Below are 24,613 nucleotides of genomic sequence, written 5' to 3'. Positions count from 1 at the left end.
CAGATTGTCTGTTACGGGACCTCTCTCCTCTGCCTGGGTGCTGGGCCTAAATTTATGACAATGGACTGTTGCAGTGGTGGCTGACGTGAAGCCTGATTCTCTGCTATGACATGCAGACTGATTCTCTGCTGACATGAAGCCAGATTGTCTGTTACGGGACCTCTCTGCTCTGCCTGTGTGCTAGGCCTAAATATATGCCAATGGACTGTTGCAGTGGTGGGTGACGTGAAGCCTCATTCTCTGCTATGACATGCAGACTGATTCTCTGCTGTCATGAAGCCAGATTGTCTGTTACGGGACCTCTCTGCTCTGCCTGTGTGCTAGGCCTAAATATATGCCAATGGACTGTTGCAGTGGTGGCTGACGTGAAGCCTCATTCTCTGCTATGACATGCAGACTGATTCTCTGCTGACATGAAGCCAGATTCTCTGTTACGGGACCTCTCTCCTCTGCCTGTGTGTGTGCTGGGCCTAAATATATGCCAATGGACTGTTGCAGTGGTGGCTGACGTGAAGCCTCATTCTCTGCTATGACATGCAGACTGATTCTCTGCTGACATGAAGCCAGATTGTCTGTTACGGGACCTCTCTCCTCTGCCTGTGTGCTAGGCCTAAATATATGCCAATGGACTGTTGCAGTGGTGGCTGACGTGAAGCCTCATTCTCTGCTATGACATGCAGACTGATTCTCTGCTGACATGAAGCCAGATTCTCTGTTACGGGACCTCCCTCCTCTGCCTGGGTGCTGGGCCTAAATATATGCCAATGGACTGTTGCAGTGGTGGCTGACGTGAAGCCTCATTCTCTGCTATGACATGCAGACTGATTCTCTGCTGACATGAAGCCAGATTCTCTGTTACGGGACCTCTCTCCTCTGCCTGTGTGTGTGCTGGGCCTAAATATATGCCAATGGACTGTTGCAGTGGTGGCTGACGTGAAGCCTCATTCTCTGCTATGACATGCAGACTGATTCTCTGCTGACATGAAGCCAGATTGTCTGTTACGGGACCTCTCTCCTCTGCCTGTGTGCTAGGCCTAAATATATGCCAATGGACTGTTGCAGTGGTGGCTGACGTGAAGCCTCATTCTCTGCTATGACATGCAGACTGATTCTCTGCTGACATGAAGCCAGATTCTCTGTTACGGGACCTCCCTCCTCTGCCTGGGTGCTGGGCCTAAATATATGCCAATGGACTGTTGCAGTGGTGGCTGACGTGAAGCCTCATTCTCTGCTATGACATGCAGACTAATTCTCTGCTGACATGAAGACAGATTCTCTGTTACGGGACCTCTCTCCTCTGCCTGTGTGTGTGCTGGGCCTAAATATATGCCAATGGACTGTTGCAGTGGTGGCTGACGTGAAGCCTCATTCTCTGCTATGACATGCAGACTAATTCTCTGCTGACATGAAGCCAGATTGTCTGTTACGGGACCTCTCTCCTCTGCCTGGGTGCTGGGCCTAAATTTATGACAATGGACTGTTGCAGTGGTGGCTGACGTGAAGCCTGATTCTCTGCTATGACATGCAGACTGATTCTCTGCTGACATGAAGCCAGATCCTCTGTTACGGGACCTCTCTCCTCTGCCTGTGTGTGTGCTGGGCCTAAATATATGACAATGGACTGTTGCAGTGGTGGCTGACGTGAAGCCTCATTCTCTGCTATGACATGCAGACTGATTCTCTGCTGACATGAAGCCAGATTCTCTGTTACGGGACCTCTCTCCTCTGCCTGTGTGTGTGCTGGGCCTAAATATATGCCAATGGACTGTTGCAGTGGTGGCTGACGTGAAGCCTCATTCTCTGCTATGACATGCAGACTAATTCTCTGCTGACATGAAGACAGATTCTCTGTTACGGGACCTCCCTCCTCTGCCTGGGTGCTGGGCCTAAATATATGCCAATGGACTGTTGCAGTGGTGGCTGACGTGAAGCCTCATTCTCTGCTATGACATGCAGACTAATTCTCTGCTGACATGAAGACAGATTCTCTGTTACGGGACCTCTCTCCTCTGCCTGGGTGCCGGGGCCTAAATATCTGAGAATGGACTGTTCCAGTGGTGGTTTCAAAGGAAAGGACCGGCACTTCGCTGATGTAGATCACAATGTAGATTTATTCAGTCACATATTCAAAATGGCATAGTGACGCGTTTCAGCACAGATGTGCTTTCATCAGACTGCATAAAACATCTTACACTCCAGCTATTTATACATAAATGAAACACAAAGGAACTGACATCATCAAAGAAGCTCCGCCTCCCTCATTAAATAAAATTTGCATATCAAATAATCGCAATGAAAAATTCGCATTGAAAAATTCGCAATTGAAAATTCGCAACTGAAAATTCGCAATTGAAAATTGAAAATTCGCAATTGAAAATTCGCAACTGAAAATTCGCAACTGAAAATTCGCAATTGAAAATTCGCAAAAAACATATCCACTCTATACTGGCGAAGATTTTCAGTCACATAGTCCATTCTTGCAGTGATTAATCACGCTGAAGAAAAAAAGAAATATATTTATCAGATTGCATAAGGCCGAATGCCTTATAGGAAGCAGGACACATTGTACTCACGATTGAGGCCCCTGGGCTCCATTGTCTGAAGACGATGGATCCAGTAAGCCTCCCTTTTCAATAACAATTTATTTCTGTCACCCCCTCGACGGGGTAATGATACACCTTCAATAATCTGATACCTCAACTGCGAGATGTTGTGTTTTTTATCATAAAAATGAAGGGGTATTGGGAGTAATAAATTCTGTTTACGGATAGTAGATTTGTGTTTACTTAGTCTGTCCTTCATTCTCATTGAGGTTTCCCCCACATATAGTAATCCACATGGACATTTAAGAATGTAAACCACAAATCTACTATCACAAGTGAACGTGCCCCTTATTGGAATATTTTCACCTGAGTGAGGGTGGGAGAAACATGAACCCTTTATAACGCTGGAACAATTGACACAGTTTAAACAAGGAAAAGTGCCCCGTCTAGGTGTAGATAAAGTACTCTGTCCTCTTTCTATTTTATTACTTCCCACATCCGCCCGGACTATTTTATCCCTAATATTTTCTGCCCGTTTATAGCATATCATGGGTGGCCTCTGGAACTCTCCTATCCGTGGATAGGACTTAGATAATATGTGCCAATGTTGATTAACAATAGTCCTAAGGCGCTGGGACCAGGGATGGTATTTAATCACTAAGGGGATCCTTGTTTCTTTCTTAGTTCTATCTGGTGGTGTAATCTCAGCTTTATTACGCTGTATTTTCAATAGATCAGGGGGGTAGCCTCGCTCTCTAAATTTATTGGTCATATCGTCTAATCTTGTTTGACACATATCCCTATCACTAACGATCCGTCTAACCCTCTGGTATTGCCGCCCTGCTTCTTACTAGAATTGTTCCAGTGGTGGGTGACGGGAAGCCAGATTCTCTGCTATGGAACCTCTCTCCAATTGATTTTGGTTAATTTTTATTTATTTAATTTTTATTTTAATTCATTTCCCTATCCACATTTGTTTGCAGGGGATTTACCTACATGTTGCTGCCTTTTGCAGCCCTCTAGCTCTTTCCTGGGCTGTTTTACAGCCTTTTTAGTGCCGAAAAGTTCGGGTCCCCATTGACTTCAATGGGGTTCGGGTTCGGGACGAAGTTCGGATCGGGTTCGGATCCCGAACCCGAACATTTCCGGGATGTTCGGCCGAACTTCTCGAACCCGAACATCCAGGTGTTCGCTCAACTCTAATCACAGCTGCAGACCATGAAAAATATGATCTTCAGAAAGTTTCCGCACTTTTATATTTTCGTTGGAAACTGTGAAGGCTGAAGAAGTAGTAATTGGTCGGGTCTGAAAGTGTCATGTGACTAGTATGTCTGGCAAGCCTATTGACCTTGCAGTTTACTATAAGAGTTTTCACACTGTGAAGAAGATGGTTGCAAAACTTATAAGTAGAGTTGAGCGAACACCTGGATGTTCGGGTTCGAGAAGTTCGGCCGAACATCCCGGAAATGTTCGGGTTCGGGATCCGAACCCGATCCGAACTTCGTCCCGAACCCGAACCCCATTGAAGTCAATGGGGACCCGAACTTTTCGGCACTAAAAAGGCTGTAAAACAGCCCAGGAAAGGGCTAGAGGGCTGCAAAAGGCAGCAACATGTAGGTAAATCCCCTGCAAACAAATGTGGATAGGGAAATGAATTAAAATAAAAATTAAATAAATAAAAATTAACCAAAATCAATTGGAGAGAGGTTCCATAGCAGAGAATCTGGCTTCCCGTCACCCACCACTGGAACAGTCCATTCTCAGATATTTAGGCCCCGGCACCCAGGCAGAGGAGAGAGGTCCCGTAACAGAGAATCTGTCTTCATGTCAGCAGAGAATTAGTCTGCATGTCATAGCAGAGAATGAGGCTTCACGTCAGCCACCACTGCAACAGTCCATTGGCATATATTTAGGCCCAGCACCCAGGCAGAGGAGGGAGGTCCCGTAACAGAGAATCTGTCTTCATGTCAGCAGAGAATTAGTCTGCATGTCATAGCAGAGAATGAGGCTTCACGTCAGCCACCACTGCAACAGTCCATTGGCATATATTTAGGCCCAGCACCCAGGCAGAGGAGGGAGGTCCCGTAACAGAGAATCTGTCTTCATGTCAGCAGAGAATTAGTCTGCATGTCATAGCAGAGAATGAGGCTTCACGTCAGCCACCACTGCAACAGTCCATTGGCATATATTTAGGCCCAGCACACACACAGGCAGAGGAGAGAGGTCCCGTAACAGAGAATCTGGCTTCATGTCAGCAGAGAATCAGTCTGCATGTCATAGCAGAGAATGAGGCTTCACGTCAGCCACCACTGCAACAGTCCATTGGCATATATTTAGGCCCAGCACACACACAGGCAGAGGAGAGAGGTCCCGTAACAGAGAATCTGGCTTCATGTCAGCAGAGAATCAGTCTGCATGTCATAGCAGAGAATGAGGCTTCACGTCAGCCACCACTGCAACAGTCCATTGGCATATATTTAGGCCTAGCACACAGGCAGAGGAGAGAGGTCCCGTAACAGACAATCTGGCTTCATGTCAGCAGAGAATCAGTCTGCATGTCATAGCAGAGAATGAGGCTTCACGTCACCCACCACTGCAACAGTCCATTGGCATATATTTAGGCCTAGCACACAGGCAGAGCAGAGAGGTCCCGTAACAGACAATCTGGCTTCATGACAGCAGAGAATCAGTCTGCATGTCATAGCAGAGAATGAGGCTTCACGTCACCCACCACTGCAACAGTCCATTGGCATATATTTAGGCCTAGCACACAGGCAGAGCAGAGAGGTCCCGTAACAGACGATCTGGCTTCATGTCAGCAGAGAATCAGTCTGCATGTCATAGCAGAGAATGAGGCTTCACGTCAGCCACCACTGCAACAGTCCATTGGCATATATTTAGGCCTAGCACACAGGCAGAGCAGAGAGGTCCCGTAACAGACAATCTGGCTTCATGTCAGCAGAGAATCAGTCTGCATGTCATAGCAGAGAATCAGGCTTCATGTCAGCCACCACTGCAACAGTCCATTGGCATATATTTAGGCCTAGCACACAGGCAGAGGAGAGGTTCATTCAACTTTGGGTAGCCTCGCAATATAATGGTAAAATGAAAATAAAAATAGGATTGAATGAGGAAGTGCCCTGGAGTCCAATAATATATGGTTAAGGGGAGGTAGTTAATGTCTAATCTGCACAAGGGATAGACAGGTCCTGTGGGATCCATGCCTGGTTCATTTTTATGAACGTCAGCTTGTCCACATTGGCTGTAGACAGGCGGCTGCGTTTGTCTGTAATGACGCCCCCTGCCGTGCTGAATACACGTTCAGACAAAACGCTGGCTGCCGGGCAGGCCAGCACCTCCAAGGCATAAAAGGCTAGCTCTGGCCACGTGGACAATTTAGAGACCCAGAAGTTGAATGGGGCCGAACCATCAGTCAGTACGTGGAGGGGTGTGCACACGTACTGTTCCACCATGTTAGTGAAATGTTGCCTCCTGCTAACACGTTGCGTATCAGGTGGTGGTGCAGTTAGCTGTGGCGTGTTGACAAAAGTTTTCCACATCTCTGCCATGCTAACCCTGCCCTCAGAGGAGCTGGCCGTGACACAGCTGCCTTGGCGACCTCTTGCTCCTCCTCTGCCTTGGCCTTGGGCTTCCACTTGTTCCCCTGTGACATTTGTGAATGCTCTCAGTAGCGCGTCTACCAATGTGCGCTTGTACTCGCGCATCTTCCTATCACGCTCCAGTGCAGGAAGTAAGGTGGGCACATTGTCTTTGTAGCGTGGATCCAGCAGGGTGGCAACCCAGTAGTCCGCACAGGTTAAAATGTGGGCAACTCTGCTGTCGTTGCGCAGGCACTGCAGCATGTAGTCGCTCATGTGTGCCAGGCTGCCCAGGGGTAAGGACAAGCTGTCCTCTGTGGGAGGCGTATCGTCATCGTCCTGCCTTTCCCCCCAGCCACGCACCAGTGATGGACCCGAGCTGCGTTGGGTGCCACCCCGCTGTGACCATGCTTCATCCTCATCCTCCTCCACCTCCTCCTCATCCTCGTCCTCCTCGTCCTCCAGTAGTGGGCCCTGGCTGGCCACATTTGTACCTGGCCTCTGCTGTTGCCAAAAACCTCCCTCTGAGTCACTTCGAAGAGACTGGCCTGAAAGTGCTAAAAATGACCCCTCTTCCTCCTCCTCCTCCTCCTCCTCCTGGGCCACCTCCTCTTCCATCATCGCCCTAAGTGTTTTCTCAAGGAGACATAGAAGTGGTATTGTAACGCTGATAACGGTGTCATCGCCACTGGCCATGTTGGTGGAGTACTCGAAACAGCGCAACAGGGCACACAGGTCTCGCATGGAGGCCCAGTCATTGGTGGTGAAGTGGTGCTGTTCTGTAGTGCGACTGACCCGTGCGTGCTGCAGCTGAAACTCCACTATGGCCTGCTGCTGCTCGCACAGTCTGTCCAGCATGTGCAAGGTGGAGTTCCACCTGGTGGGCACGTCGCATATGAGGCGGTGAGCGGGAAGGCCGAAGTTACGCTGTAGCGCAGACAGGCGAGCAGCAGCAGGATGTGAACGCCGGAAGCGCGAACAGACGGCCCGCACTTTATGCAGCAGCTCTGACATGTCGGGGTAGTTGTGAATGAACTTCTGCACCACCAAATTCAGCACATGCGCCAAGCAAGGGATGTGCGTCAAATTGGCTAGTCCCAGAGCTGCAACGAGATTTCGCCCATTATCACACACCACCAGGCCGGGCTTGAGGCTCACCGGCAGCAACCACTCGTCGGTCTGTTGTTCAATACCCCGCCACAACTCCTGTGCGGTGTGGGGCCTGTCCCCCAAACATATGAGTTTCAGAATGGCCTGCTGACGTTTACCCCGGGCTGTGCTGAAGTTGGTGGTGAAGGTGTGTGGCTGACTGGATGAGCAGGTGGAAGAAGAGGAGGAGGAAGCCGAGAAGGAGGAGGTGGCAACAGGAGGCAAAGAATGTTGCCCTGCGATCCTTGGCGGCGGAAGGACGTGCGCCAAACAGCTCTCCGCCTGGGGCCCAGCTGCCACTACATTTACCCAGTGTGCAGTTAGGGAGATATAGCGTCCCTGGCCGTGCTTACTGGTCCACGTATCTGTGGTTAGGTGGACCTTGCTACAGATGGCGTTGCGCAGTGCACACTTGATTTTATGGGATACTTGGTTGTGCAGGGAAGGCACGGCTCTCTTGGAGAAGTAGTGCCGGCTGGGAACAACATACTGTGGGACAGCAAGCGACATGAGCTGTTTGAAGCTGTCTGTGTCCACCAGCCTAAATGACAGCATTTCATAGGCCAGTAGTTTAGAAATGCTGGCATTCAGGGCCAGGGATCGAGGGTGGCTAGGTGGGAATTTACGCTTTCTATCAAATGTTTGTGAGATGGAGAGCTGAACGCTGGCGTGTGACATGGTTGAGACGCTTGGTGACGGAGGTGGTGGTGGTGGTGTTGGTGGTACATCCCCTGTTTGCTGGGCGGCAGGTGCCAACGTTCCTCCAGAGGCGGAGGAAGAGGCCGAGGCGGCAGCAGCAGAATAGGCCGAGGCGGCAGCAGCAGAAGAGGTAGCAGGGGGAGCCTGAGTGACTTCCTTGGTTTTAAGGTGTTTACTCCACTGCAGTTCATGCTTTGCATGCAGGTGCCTGGTCATGCAGGTTGTGCTCAGGTTCAGAACGTTAATGCCTCGCTTCAGGCTCTGATGGCACAGCGTGCAAACCACTCGGGTCTTGTCGTCAGCACATTGTTTGAAGAAGTGCCATGCCAGGGAACTCCTTGAAGCTGCCTTTGGGGTGCTCGGTCCCAGATGGCGGCGGTCAGTAGCAGGCGGAGTCTCTTGGCGGCGGGTGTTCTGCTTTTGCCCACTGCTCCCTCTTTTGCTACGCTGTTGGCTCGGTCTCACCACTGCCTCTTCCTCCGAACTGTGAAAGTCAGTGGCACGACCTTCATTCCATGTGGGGTCTAGGACCTCATCATCCCCTGCATCGTCTTCCACCCAGTCTTGATCCCTGACCTCCTGTTCAGTCTGCACACTGCAGAAAGACGCAGCAGTTGGCACCTGTGTTTCGTCATCATCAGAGACATGCTGAGGTGGTATTCCCATGTCCTCATCATCAGGAAACATAAGTGGTTGTGCGTCAGTGCATTCTATGTCTTTCACCGCTGGGGAAGGGCTAGGTGGATGCCCTTGGGAAACCCTGCCAGCGGAGTCTTCAAACAGCATAAGAGACTGCTGCATAACTTGAGGCTGAGACAGTTTCCCTGGTATGCATGGGGGTGATGTGACAGACTGATGGGGTTGGTTTTCAGGCGCCATCTGTGCGCTTTCTGCAGAAGACTGGGTGGGAGATAATGTGAACGTGCTGGATCCACTGTCGGCCACCCAATTGACTAATGCCTGTACCTGCTCAGGCCTTACCATCCTTAGAACGGCATTGGGCCCCACCATATATCGCTGTAAATTCTGGCGGCTACTGGGACCTGAGGTAGTTGGTACACTAGGACGTGTGGATGTGGCAGAACGGCCACGTCCTCTCCCAGCACCAGAGGGTCCACTAACACCACCACGACCATGTCCACGTCCGCGTCCCTTACTAGATGTTTTTCTCATTGTTATGGTTCACCACAACAACAAATATATTATTTGGCCCAATGTATTGTATTCAAATTCAGCGGGATATAAATTTGAGGCCTAGTATTTAGGCGCTGGGTGACCGGTATGGATTTAGTGACAGAATTAGACTTGGAAATGCACAGAAGCGTGTGTGTGTGAAGTTATTCTGAATGACCCAATGTGCACCTTGAATATTATATACCCTTTTAGGGATAGATTTCAAATAGCTCTGATATAGCAGAAACCACTAAATTATGAAATTGTTAAATTGGGAATTGTATTTCAACCCAGAACAAAAAATGTGCTTTGACGGACACTAAATAACTTTCCCAGCCACAACAGGACAGCGTTAACGAGAGATTTAGCAGGATATAAATTTGAGGCCTAGTATTTAGGCGCTGGGTGACAGGTATGGGTTTAGTGACAGAATTAGACTTAGAAATACACAGTAGCGGGTGTGTGTGAAGTTATTCTGAATGACCCAATGTGCACCTTGAATATTATATACCCTTTTAGGGATAGATTTCAAATAGCTCTGATATAGCAGAAACCACTAAATTATGAAATTGCTAAATTGGGAATTGTATTTCAACCCAGAACAAAAAATGTGCTTTGACGGACACTAAATAACTTTCCCAGCCACAACAGGACAGCGTTAACGAGAGATTTAGCAGGATATAAATTTGAGGCCTAGTATTTAGGCGCTGGGTGACAGGTATGGGTTTAGTGACAGAATTAGACTTAGAAATACACAGTAGCGGGTGTGTGTGAAGTTATTCTGAATGACCCAATGTGCACCTTGAATATTATATACCCTTTTAGGGATAAATTTCAAATAGCTGTGATATAGCAGAAACCACTAAATTATGAAATTGCTAAATTGGGAATAGTATTTCAACCCAGAACAAGAAATGTGCTTGAACGGACACTAAATAACTCGCCCAGCTACAGCACTAAGGACAGATTTAGCTGGATATAAATTTGAGGCCTAGTATTTAGGGGCTGGGTGACAGGTATGGGTTTAGTGACAGAATTAGACTTGGAAATGCACAGTAGCGGGTGTGTGAAGTTATTCTGAATGTCCCTATGTGCACCTTCAATATGATCTACCCTTTTAGGGATAGATTTCAAATAGCTCTGATATAGCAGAAACCACTAAATTATGAAATTGCTAAATTGGGAATTGTATTTCAACCCAGAACAAGAAATGTGCTTGAACGGACACTAAATAACTCGCCCAGCTACAGCACTAAGGACAGATTTAGCGGGATATAAATTTGAGGCCTAGTATTTAGGCGCTGGGTGACAGGTATGGGTTTAGTGCCAGAATTAGACTTGGAAATACACAGTAGCGGGTGTGTGTGAAGTTATTCTGAATGACCCAATGTGCACCTTGAATATTATATACCCTTTTAGGGATAGATTTCAAATAGCTCTGATATAGCAGAAACCACTAAATTATGAAATTGCTAAATTGGGAATTGTATTTCAACCCAGAACAAGAAATGTGCTTGAACGGACACTAAATAACTCGCCCAGCTACAGCACTAAGGACAGATTTAGCTGGATATAAATTTGAGGCCTAGTATTTAGGCGCTGGGTGACAGGTATGGGTTTAGTGACAGAATTAGACTTGGAAATGCACAGTAGCGGGTGTGTGAAGTTATTCTGAATGTCCCTATGTGCACCTTCAATATGATCTACCCTTTTAGGGATAGATTTCAAATAGCTCTGATATAGCAGAAACCACTAAATTATGAAATTGCTAAATTGGGAATTGTATTTCAACCCAGAACAAGAAATGTGCTTGAACGGACACTAAATAACTCGCCCAGCTACAGCACTAAGGACAGATTTAGCTGGATATAAATTTGAGGCCTAGTATTTAGGCGCTGGGTGACAGGTATGGGTTTAGTGACAGAATTAGACTTGGAAATGCACAGTAGCGGGTGTGTGAAGTTATTCTGAATGTCCCTATGTGCACCTTCAATATGATCTACCCTTTTAGGGATAGATTTCAAATAGCTCTGATATAGCAGAAACCACTAAATTATGAAATTGCTAAATTGGGAATTGTATTTCAACCCAGAACAAGAAATGTGCTTGAACGGACACTAAATAACTCGCCCAGCTACAGCACTAACGACAGATTTAGCTGGATATGAATTTGAGGCCTAGTATTTAGGCGCTGGGTGACAGGTATGGGTTTAGTGACAGAATTAGACTTGGAAATGCACAGTAGCGGGTGTGTGAAGTTATTCTGAATGACCCTATGTGCACCTTGAATATTATATACCCTTTTAGGGATAGATTTCAAATAGCTCTGATACAGCAGAAACCACTAAATTTTTAAATTGCTAAATTGGGAATTGTATTTCAATCCAGAACAAAAAATGTGCTTTGACGGACACTAAATAACTTTCCCAGCCACAACAGGACAGCGGTAACGAGAGATTTAGCGGGATATAAATTTGAGGCCTAGTATTTAGGCGCTGGGTGACCGGTATGGATTTAGTGACAGAATTAGACTGGGATATGGCTATTGCTGGTTAAATGCACTTGGTGATGGGCGCAGCTTGCCCCTGATGTAGTATATGGCCAAAAAATGAACAGACTATTGCTGGTTAAATGCACTTGGTGTCACAGCTTGACCAACCACACTACTGAGGGTTAAATGCACTTGGTGACGGGCGCAGCTTGCCCCTGATGTAGTATATGGCCAAAAAATGAACAGACTATTGCTGGTTAAATGCACTTGGTGACGGGCGCAGCTTGCCCCTGATTTAGTATATGGCCAAAAAATGAACAGACTATTGCTGGTTAAATGCACTTGGTGTGATAGCTTGACCAACCACACTACTGAGGGTTAAATGCACTTGGTGACGGGCGCAGCTTGCCCCTGATGTAGTATATGGCCAAAAAATGAACAGACTATTGCTGGTTAAATGCACTTGGTGACGGGCGCAGCTTGCCCCTGATTTAGTATATGGCCAAAAAATGAACAGACTATTGCTGGTTAAATGCACTTGGTGTGATAGCTTGACCAACCACACTACTGAGGGTTAAATGCACTTGGTGACGGGCGCAGCTTGCCCCTGATGTAGTATATGGCCAAAAAATAAACAGACTATTGCTGGTTAAATGCACTTGGTGTGACAGCTTCACCCTGATGTAGGCTTTAGCCAAAAAACAAACGCACCATTGAGGGTTAAATGCACTTGGTGACAGGCGCAGCTTGCCCCTGATGTAGTATATGGCCAAAAAATAAACAGACTATTGCTGGTTAAATGCACTTGGTGTGACAGCTTCACCCTGATGTAGGCTTTAGCCAAAAAACAACCACACCATTGAGGGTTAAATGCACTTGGTCGCAGCTTGTGCTGGCGCACCACAAGACACAAAATGGCCGCCGATCACCCCAGAAAAATGTGACTGACAAACGGTCTGGGCAGCCTAAAAACAGTGAGCAATTGAGGATCAGCAGCTCAATGATCCACAGCTGCAGATCGATCAGTTAATCAAGTCCTTTGGAGGAGTTAATCTGCCTAATCTCGCCCTACTGTCGCAGCCGCAACCTCTCCCTACGCTAATCAGAGCAGAGTGACGGGCGGCGCTATGTGACTCCAGCTTAAATAGAGGCTGGGTCACATGGTGCTCTGGCCAATCACAGCCATGCCAATAGTAGGCATGGCTGTGATGGCCTCTTGGGGCAAGTAGTATGACGCTTGTTGATTGGCTGCTTTGCAGCCTTTCAAAAAGCGCCAAGAAAGCGTCACAAAAGCGCGAAGAAAGCGACGAACACCGAACCCGAACCCGGACTTTTACGAAAATGTCCGGGTTCGGGTCCGTGTCACGGACACCCCAAAATTCGGTACGAACCCGAACTATACAGTTCGAGTTCGCTCATCCCTACTTATAAGTTGTACCAAAGAGGAACTGCATTCTATCATATGCATTTTTTGGGCACAAGGTTTGCTGGGAACACAAATTTATCTCCACATGTGTGCTCAGTATGTTCTCTCTCTTACAGTCATCTATGAGTGGAATGAAATGTTCAAAAACAGCCATCCAGATTTAGTGCCATCTGATATCCACCTTTTTGGACAGCTCAAATAAGCTTTAAAGGGGCTGTGTGGGACCTGCAAAGGGAAGCTTACTTATCTGTTTCCTGGCACCGGATCCCCACTCCTTCTTCTCCCGGTCTGCGAAGCTCCTCTGGGCTCCAGCAATGTCAACATCCCCCCCCCCCCCCCCACCTTCATTCTTACACAACCTCTTTAAAGGGTTGAAGATTTTTTGCTAATGGCATTAAAAAGTTGGTAAGACCTCTTAAATTCTTAGGGAACCTGTCATGTGGATATTTGATTATAATCTAACTAATTATAAACAATCATTAATTAACTACTAAAAAGTACCTTAGATGTATTTACTTACTGGTGTGACAGTTGGTTACCTCATAACATACACGCAAAGATGCCACATGCCGCATGCTAATGAGCTGATTTGAGTCCAGCGTGATGTCATTGAATCCAGCATATATTTATTTCAGAGCTATAGCCACTCCCCTGCCCACCTGCTGCTGATTCATATGGAAAAAAACAGTCATTCAGCAGCAGGTGGGCAGGGAGAGTCAGGAGCGCATGAATATTCAGGACTCATCATTATCAGCTGGAACTTTTCAATACAAGATGTTGGCTGGGTCAATTAAAGAAAGTGAATCAGTCACTTATTTATGTTGCCCTTAGTTAGGACACCATAAAACTGGTGACAGGTTCCCTTTAAAAAGTGCAGAAACTTTTTGAAGACCACAACAGACTGCAGCCATGATTTCGCCCTCTCCTTTCTTATGGTGGTGCATTTGAGCCAGGAAGTACAGGAAGCAGGGGTTGGGATTATTATAGCTTTCTTCTACACAGTAAGAGAGGCCATGTTGTTGGAAGGAATCTCCTAGTTAGTAAAAGTACAAAACAGATTTGGTTACAACCATGTAGAACCGCAATAGATTGAAAAATACCAACTCTAACCAAGATAAATCCCACTCCCCATTTCTAAACAATGCCATAGCAAGGCAAATTTGTCTTTCAGGTTTCTAGGAAAGCTGGGTTACTACCATGTGCTACTGGAATAGGCTGCTGTATACAGAATCTACCAAGATAAATCCCCCACCCTTCTTCTAGCCCCCCAGCTAGGTATATTTGCCTTTCAGGTTTCTAGGAAAGCTGGGTTACCACCATGTGCTACTGGAATAGGCTGCTGTATACAGAATCTACCAAGATAAATCCCCCACCCTTTTTCTAGCCTCCCAGCTAGGTAGATTTGCCTTTCAGGTTCCTGGGAAAGCTGGGTTACTATCATATGGATCTGTAATAGTCTCAAGAATACTAAATCTACCAATAAAAATCTCCCTCCTCACTCCAAATTAGTGCCATAGCTAGACAGATTTACATTTCAAGTTCCTGGAAAAGCTGGGTTACGACTATGTGGAACTGTAATATACTACAGAATACTAAATCTCCCAAGAAAAATCCCCTTCATTATTCCTAAATACACAACGGTTCGTAGTGAGAGAAAATGCCTGTTCTGACAGAAACCTTCCCCATCCCTCTTAGATTTTCCTCTCTAGTAATAGTCATTATTACTCAAATATGTAAGGATGTTAATATGGGAAATCTGTGGATATTATAGGGAGAGGGGTATAAGACTCCAACTCCAAGCATGTTCAGACCTATTACGGGGCATCAGTAGCCATTACATAGAGGGTGATATAAGAGGAGATAACTACAACTCCCAGCATGACCAGACTTATTATGAGGCGTCAGTGGCCATTACCTGAAAGAGGATACAAGATGAGAGAACTACAATTCCCAGCAGGCCCAAACCTATTATGGGGCATGAGTGGCCACTAGATGGAGAGGATGTACTACTCCCAGCATATTCATGTTATTCTGAGGTACCAGTGTAATTATAAGGAGAAGGTTATAAGTGGACAGAACTACAGCTACCAACATGTCCAGACTGTTATTATGGGGCATCAGTGGCCATTACATGGAGTGGGATATAAGAGGAGAGAACTACAACTCCCAGCATAAACGACTTATTATGGGGCATCAGTTGCCACTAGATGGAGGAGGATATAAAAGGAGAGAACTACAACTCCCAGCATGACCAGACTTAGTATGGGGCATAAGTGGCTATTACATAGAGGAGGATGTAAGACGAGAGAACTACAACTCCCAGCATGACCAGACTTATTATGGGCATCAGTGGACATTACATGGAGGGGGATAAAGGAGGAGAGAACTACAACTACCAGCATATTTGGACTTTTATTATGGAGCATTAGTGTACATTGTAAGGAGAAGGGTAGAGAGGAAAGAACTACAACTACCAATGTCGAGACTGCTATTATGGAGCATCAGTGGCTACTACATAGAGAGGGATGTAAGAGGAGAGAACAATTCCTAACATTTCTAGGATGTTATTATGGGCTATCAGTGGACATTACAGGGAGGAAAGAACTAAAACTGGTAGTAGTACCTAGTATTTGACAACTTATTGAGGGTAACCACTCTCACACACACTGAACATGGGGTCCGCACATATTGTGACATCACACAGGTCCTTACAGGTCCTTCACGACTTCTCCGCACTGCTGAGTTCTGTCTCAATGATTAAATAAGATGAAATTAAATTGGCTGGAGTGGAATGAGCTAGGCATGGAGGCAGATGATGTGGGGACCAAGGGCAGTGACTCCTATAGCAGTGTAGGCAGATCAATCGGTTGGCATTTCACTGTGGTTGGCTAGGCCCTACACCTATCTGAACTTACATCTCTGTGTGTGTGTATGTGACCTCAGGCACATTCACCTAGCTATTCTCTAGTCAAAGATGGAGAAGTGGAGAAGAAGAGTGGGGAAAAGAAAAAGTTATTTGTCTGCAAAATCTCTCCTAAACTGATTAGGACAGTAGTTTGAGGAACACTTTGTAGACATAGCTGTGTGTGCACTATGGATTATACGTATTTGGGTTAATTATGTTTTTTTTTACGTGTTTAGTTCCCCTTTAAAATCTCTTTGGAAACTAGTGGGGCTGTGACTTTTGTAGGGATTCCTAGAAGCTGTAGTTGCTGAACAGCTGGAGAACCGCAGGTTGGAGACCACAGGTGTCGCTTTGACTATATGGTAGGATTATTTACACAGCAACTTGGAAGTGGACATATTTTATCAAATTACATGATATGGAAATTAGTCACTAAATAACTAAAACCTCCACCTGCCTTGTAACCACAGATGATCACAGTAGATATTCACTTAAAGGGGTTCTCCGGGCTTAACCTCTTTTTGGCTTTAAATATCTAACCTGTGAAGGCAAGATTAATGCTTACCAACCTTACCTTCCACAGTGCAGCTGTTCTTGAGATCTGCCTCCCGGTCACGTGGTCCCTCCAGATGGCTTTTCTGTGCTTCGTCTCCTTGTCTTCCGCTCTTCTCTTCCTGGCTTGAGCAGGAGACAGATCGTCACTAATGATGTCACCGCCTCCTGCAAGTCGAAGCGCCGGCCTCCGTCTTCTTCCCCAATGCGGGCGCAGTACGCACAATTACAGTGCTCATGTGTCTCTGCTCCAGCTCCGTACAATCATGCACTGCGCATGCGCCGTTATCTCCAGTGACTGCTATGGGGAAAAACGTGGCCAGCAGCAACAGCTGATTGACAGCAGTGTCAGAAGCAGGACTGGTAGCGATCAGCTGATTACTGGATGCAACTTGTTTTTCCTTTTCCCATAGAGATCCTTGTGTTGTTGAAGTCAGTAGGTTTTTGTGTAGTAAGGACCATTTTCAATAAATGTATAGAAACCAGAACTGGTGGTTCTGTGGACTCTGCATAATATTGTACAGTACTTGAATAAACTATATAAGAAATTGATTATAATATGTATTTGATTTAGTATGTGAGAATTGCTCAATAAGACTATGCGAGCAATAAAAAGGTCACTAAAATCCAGCTTATGAAACCTTGACTGCCTAGGTTCCTGTGGTATGTATAACCGTAGGGTGTATATGCCATATTAGTACATAGCACTCAATGCTGTTCTACAAAGCCCTTAGACATGTTCCAGGAAACCTAAGTGTTATAGAGGTCATTATAATCAAGAAGATCAAGGATAATCGTTGCATGGCACTAAAATGATCACTTCTGACTCCAAACTTTTACAAGTGGATAGAGCCATTGCATATTATGTTTCATTGTATGTATGGCCTGTCCTCTATAGGAATAAATACCAAAGTGCAGGTTGGATGGTGCAAATATTCCTACGTTTGTCCAGTGTCACTATTGTGAATATCAGAATGCAGGTTAGATGGGGAGAAAGTCTTTGTATAATGTAGTAAATACGATGATTTAGGAACCAACCAGGTGCTATTAGCAGATTCTATAGGAAATTCCTTTTTGTCAGTCTCTTCTTCCTAATGCACATTGCTTTTGCCTGTGGGAGTAGCTCCATCTATAGATGGAGGTCTTTCTTTTGGAGGAGTCTTTGGTTTGGCTCTTGGAAGTAGGTTTCTACTCTTTGGAAGAGAGCTAATTTAAATATGTACTCCACATATTCCTGAGGAGGGGGACGCAACCTCAGGCACAACAGTTGTTAAGCTACCACTCCCAGCATGCATACTTGCTTGGCTGTTCTCAGAACTAAATGGGAGGAACATGTTGGGAGTTGTAGTTTCATAACAGCTGAAGTGCTGAGGTTTCTAAACCCCCTGATCTACAGGGAGCAATCTTTGAACAGGAAACTGTCTATACACTAGGATGCTGCTGATCATGGTCTTATCTGACGTGTATCACACATGATGGCCCAAGATAAACCCTTCAGCAGTCAGGACCAAAAATGATAAAATTAGGCCTCATGCACAAGACCGTATCCGTTCTGCTTTCTCCAAATACCAGATTTGCTTGCTAAATAAGCATGTGTGAGATGTGCATTTTTTTCCAGAGCCATGGAGTTCTATGGGTTTTAGATCTGCATTATTAGGACCAGAATAAGACATGTTCTATCTTTTGCTGTACTGATATATGGATGTGGAAAGCACACTGATGAAGTCCATGTGTTTTCCGCATCTGTATGTCAGTTCTGCAAAAAAAAAAAGAACATGTCCTATAATTGTCCTAATAATGTAGACCTGACATCCATAGAAATCAATGGGACTGCAAAAAAAATGCGGGTCGCACACGGACAGTATCCTTAATTAGCGGATCTGCGTCTCGCAGACTGCAAAATGGATATGGTAGTGTGCATAAGGATTTAGATACACAGCTCAGCAGGCTGTATCATACAAAATGGAATTAGATACACAGCTCAGCAGGCGGTATCATGCAAAATGGAATTAGATACACAGCTCAGCAGGCTGTGTCATGCAAAATGGGATTAGATACACAGCTCAGCAGGCTGAATCATAGAAGATCGGATTAGATACACACTTCTGCAGGAAGTATCGCACACATACATGATAGGATTAGATACAGATGTGATTGGATACACTTGCTGATTCCAGCTGTTTATTTCATTCTGGAGATAGTGAGGGCAGAGCCTGTGGACGGTCAGTGATGGGATTAGATACACATGGGTGAGAAGTAGATACATTCTGGGTGGGGGGCGTGGCCAGCCTGTGACTCATCACTGTGCAGTGCAGCCAGGATTGTGTATCAATAAAGTTATGTATTCAACAAAACAAGATCTGCCAGGATAATGTGATGTCTTCCAGGGGAGAAGGAAAGCTCGGACATGAAAAACAGGTATTGGGGGCATATGTTATGATATGTATGCATGGTGAGGGGTGTTAGGAGCACCTAAAAAGAATTTTGATTTTGGGACCGGACAACCTCTTTGACCACTTCAGCCCCGCTAGGTGAAACCCCCTTCATGACCAGAGCACTTTTTACACTTCGGCACTACACTACTTTCACCGTTTATCGCTCGGTCATGCAACTTACCACCCAAATGAATTTTACCTCCTTTTCTTCTCACTAATAGAGCTTTCATTTGGTGGTATTTCATTGCTGCTGACATTTTTACTTTTTTTGTTATTAATCAAAATGTAACGATTTTTTTGCAAAAAAATGACATTTTTCACTTTCAGCTGTAAAATTTTGCAAAAAAAACGACATCCATATATAAATTCTTCGCCAAATTTATTGTTCTACATGTCTTTGAAAAAAAAAAAAAATGGTTTGGGTAAAAGTTATAGCATTTACAAACTATGGTACAAAAATGTGAATTTCCGCTTTTTGAAACAGCTCTGACTTTCTGAGCACCTGTCATGTTTCCTGAGGTTCTACAATGCCCAAACAGTAGAAAACCCCCACAAATGACCCCATTTCGGAAAGTAGACACCCTAAGGTATTCGCTGATGGGCATAGTGAGTTCATAGAGCTTTTTATTTTTTGTCACAAGTTAGCGGAAAATGATGATGATTTTTTTTTTTTTTTCTTACAAAGTCTCATATTCCACTAACTTGCGACAAAAAATAAAAAATTCTAGGAACTCACCATGCCCCTCACAGAATACCTTGGGGTGTCTTCTTTCCAAAATGGGGTCACTTGTGGGGTAGTTATACTGCCCTGGCAATTTAGGGGCCCAAATGTGTGAGAAGAACTTTGCAATCAAAATGTGTAAAAAATGACCGGTGAAATCCAAAAGGTGCACTTTGGAATATGCGCCCCTTTGCCCACCTTGGCATCAAAAAAGTATGACACATCTGGTATCGCCGTACTCAGGAGAAGTTGGGGAATGTGTTTTGGGGTGTCATTTTACATATACCCATGCTGGGTGAGAAAAATATCTTGGTCAAATGCCAACTTTGTATAAAAAAAATGGGAAAAGTTGTCATTTGCCAAGATATTTCTCTCATCCAGCATGGGTATATGTAAAATGACACCCCAAAACACATTCCCCAACTTCTCCTGAGTACGGCGATACCAGATGTGTGACACTTTTTTGATGCCAAGGTGGGCAAAGGGGCACATATTCCAAAGTGCACCTTTCGGATTTCACCGGTCATTTTTTACAGATTTTGATTGCAAAGTACTTCTCACACATTTGGGCCCCTAAATTGCCAGGGCAGTATAACTACGCCACAAGTGACCCCATTTTGGAAAGAAGACACCCCAAGGTATTCCGTGAGGGGCATGGCGAGTTCCTAGAATTTTTTTATTTTTTGTCACAAGTTAGCGGAAAATGATGATTTTTTTTTTTTTCTCTTTTTTCCTTACAAAGTCTCATATTCCACTAACTTGCGAGAAAAAATAAAAAATTCTAGGAACTCGCCATGCCCCTCACGGAATACCTTGGGGTGTCTTCTTTCCAAAATGGGGTCACTTGTGGCGTAGTTATACTGCCCCGGCAATTTAGGGGCCCATATGTGTGAGAAGTACTTTGCAATCAAAATCTGTAAAAAATGACCGGTGAAATCCGAAAGGTGCACTTTGGAATATGTGCCCCTTTGCCCACCTTGGCATCAAAAAAGTGTCACACATCTGGTATCGCCGTACTCAGGAGAAGTTGGGGAATGTGTTTTGGGCTGTCATTTTACATATACCCATGCTGGGTGAGAGAAATATCTTGGCAAAAGACAACTTTTCCCATTTTTTTATACAAAGTTGGCATTTGACCAAGATATTTTTCTCACCCAGCATGGGTATATGTAAAATGACACCCCAAAACACATTGCCCAACTTCTCCTGAGTACGGCGATACCAGATGTGTCACACTTTTTTGCTGCCAAGGTGGGCAAAGGGGCACATATTCCAAAGTGCACCTTTCGGATTTCACCGGTCATTTTTTACAGATTTTGATTGCAAAGTACTTCTCACACATATGGGCCCCTAAATTGCCGGGGCAGTATAACTACGCCACAAGTGACCCCATTTTGGAAAGAAGACACCCCAAGGTATTCCGTGAGGGGCATGGCGAGTTCCTAGAATTTTTTTATTTTTTGTCACAAGTTAGCGGAAAATGATGATTTTTTTTTTTTTCTCTTTTTTCCTTACAAAGTCTCATATTCCACTAACTTGCGAGAAAAAATAAAAAATTCTAGGAACTCGCCATGCCCCTCACGGAATACCTTGGGGTGTCTTCTTTCCAAAATGGGGTCACTTGTGGCGTAGTTATACTGCCCCGGCAATTTAGGGGCCCATATGTGTGAGAAGTACTTTGCAATCAAAATCTGTAAAAAATGACCGGTGAAATCCGAAAGGTGCACTTTGGAATATGTGCCCCTTTGCCCACCTTGGCATCAAAAAAGTGTCACACATCTGGTATCGCCGTACTCAGGAGAAGTTGGGGAATGTGTTTTGGGCTGTCATTTTACATATACCCATGCTGGGTGAGAGAAATATCTTGGCAAAAGACAACTTTTCCCATTTTTTTATACAAAGTTGGCATTTGACCAAGATATTTTTCTCACCCAGCATGGGTATATGTAAAATGACACCACAAAACACATTCCCCAACTTCTCCTGAGTACGGCGATACCACATGTGTGACACTTTTTTGCAGCCTAGATGCGCAAAGGGGCCCAAATTCCTTTTAGGAGGGCATTTTTAGACATTTGGATCCCAGACTTCTTCTCACACTTTCGGGCCCCTAAAAAGCCAGGGCAGTATAAATACCCCACATGTGACCCCACTTTGGAAAGAAGACACCCCAAGGTATTCAATGAGGGGCATGGCGAGTTCCTAGAATTTTTTATTTTTTTTGCATAAGTTAGCGGATATTGATTTTTTTTTTTGTTTTTTTTCTCACAAAGTCTCACTTTCCGCTAACTTAGGACAAAAATTTCATTCTTTCATGGACTCAATATGCCCCTCACGGAATACCTTGGGGTGTCTTCTTTCCGAAATGGGGTCACATGTGGGGTATTTATACTGCCCTGGCTTTTTAGGGGCCCGAAAGTGTGAGAAGAAGTCTGGGATCCAAATGTCTAAAAATGCCCTCCTAAAAGGAATTTGGGCCCCTTTGCGCATCTAGGCTGCAAAAAAGTGTCACACATGTGGTATCGCCGTACTCAGGAGAAGTTGGGCAATGTGTTTTGGGGGGTCATTTTACATATACCCATGCTGGGTGAGAGAAATATCTTGGCAAAAGACAACTTTTCCCATTTTTTTATACAAAGTTGGCATTTGACCAAGATATTTTTCTCACCCAGCATGGGTATATGTAAAATGACACCACAAAACACATTCCCCAACTTCTCCTGAGTACGGCGATACCACATGTGTGACACTTTTTTGCAGCCTAGATGCGCAAAGGGGCCCAAATTCCTTTTAGGAGGGCATTTTTAGACATTTGGATCCCAGACTTCTTCTCACACTTTCGGGCCCCTAAAAAGCCAGGGCAGTATAAATACCCCACATGTGACCCCACTTTGGAAAGAAGACACCCCAAGGTATTCAATGAGGGGCATGGCGAGTTCCTAGAATTTTTTATTTTTTTTGCATAAGTTAGCGGATATTGATTTTTTTTTTTGTTTTTTTTCTCACAAAGTCTCACTTTCCGCTAACTTAGGACAAAAATTTCATTCTTTCATGGACTCAATATGCCCCTCACGGAATACCTTGGGGTGTCTTCTTTCCGAAATGGGGTCACATGTGGGGTATTTATACTGCCCTGGCTTTTTAGGGGCCCTAAAGCGTGAGAAGAAGTCTGGAATATAAATGTCTAAAAATGTTTACGCATTTGGATTCCGTGAGGGGTATGGTGCGTCCATGTGAGATTTTATTTTTTGACACAAGTTAGTAGAATATGAGACTTTGTAAGAAAAAACAAAAACAAATACAAACAAAAAATTTCCGCTAACTTGTGCCAAAAAAATGTCTGAATGGAGCCTTACCAGGGGGGGGTGATCAATGACAGGGGGGTGATCACCCATATAGACTCCCTGATCATCCCCCTGTCATTGATCACCCCCCTGTAAGGCTCCATTCAGACATCCGCATGATTTTTTACGGATCCATGGATACATGGATCGGATCCACAGAACGCATGCGGACGTCTGAATGGAGCCTTACAGGGGGGTTATCAATGACAGGGGGTGATCAGGGTAATCAGGGTGATCACCCCCCTGTCACTGATCACCCCCTCTGTAAGGCTCCATTCAGACATCCGCATGATTTTTTACGGATCCATGGATACATGGATCGGATCCACAGAACGCATGCGGACGTCTGAATGGAGCCTTACAGGGGGGTTATCAATGACAGGGGGTGATCAGGGTAATCAGGGTGATCACCCCCCTGTCACTGATCACCCCCCCTGTAAGGCTCCATTCAGACATCCGCATGATTTTTTACGGATCCATGGATACATGGATCGGATCCACAGAACGCATGCGGACGTCTGAATGGAGCCTTACAGGGGGGTTATCAATGACAGGGGGTGATCAGGGTAATCAGGGTGATCACCCCCCTGTCACTGATCACCCCCCCTGTAAGGCTCCATTCAGACATCCGCATGATTTTTTACGGATCCATGGATACATGGATCGGATCCACAGAACGCATGCGGACGTCTGAATGGAGCCTTACAGGGGGGTTATCAATGACAGGGGGTGATCAGGGTGATCACCCCCCTGTCACTGATCACCCCCCCCTGTAAGGCTCCATTCAGACGTCCGCATGATTTTTACGGATCCATGGATACATGGATCGGATCTGTAAAAATCATGCGGACGTCTGAATGGAGCCTTACAGGGGGGTGATCAATGACAGGGGGTGATCAGGGAGTGTATATGGGTGATCACCCGCCTGTCATTGATCACCCCCCTGTAAGGCTCCATTCAGACGTCCGCATGATTTTTACGGATCCATGGATACATGGATCGGATCCGTAAAAATCATGCGGACGTCTGAATGGAGCCTGACAGGGGGGTGATCAATGACAGGGCGGTGATCAATGACAGGGGGTGATCAGGGAGTGTATATGGGTGATCACCCGCCTGTCATTGATCACCCCCCTGTAAGGCTCCATTCAGACGTCCGCATGATTTTTACGGATCCATGGATACATGGATCGGATCCGTAAAAATCATGCGGACGTCTGAATGGAGCCTTACAGGGGGGTGATCAATGACAGGGGGTGATCAGGGAGTGTATATGGGTGATCACCCGCCTGTCATTGATCACCCCCCTGTAAGGCTCGATTCAGACGTCCGCATGATTTTTACGGATCCATGGATACATGGATCGGATCCGTAAAAATCATGCGGACGTCTGAACGGAGCCTGACAGGGCGGTGATCAATGACAGGGGGGTGATCAGGGAGTTTATATGGGGTGATCATGGGTGATCAGGGGTTTATAAGGGGTTAATAAGTGACGGGGGGGGGTGTAGTGTAGTGTAGTGTGGTGTTTGGTGGGACTGTACTGACCTACCTGAGTCCTCTGGTGGTCGATCCTA

At 45.5% G+C, this 24,613-nt stretch overlaps 1 protein-coding gene across 2 annotated transcripts in view; it reads left to right on the top strand.

Annotated features, from left to right (window-relative positions):
• ASIC2 (acid sensing ion channel subunit 2) overlaps window positions 1–24,613 on the top strand; it is a 1,085,418-nt gene that overhangs the window by 814,124 nt on the left and 246,681 nt on the right. The window lies entirely within an intron of this gene.

The sequence above is a fragment of the Bufo gargarizans genome, chromosome 6 (assembly GCF_014858855.1).
Source record: "Bufo gargarizans isolate SCDJY-AF-19 chromosome 6, ASM1485885v1, whole genome shotgun sequence".
Taxonomy (NCBI): domain Eukaryota; kingdom Metazoa; phylum Chordata; class Amphibia; order Anura; family Bufonidae; genus Bufo; species Bufo gargarizans.
This window is presented reverse-complemented; position numbering and strand designations above follow the sequence as displayed.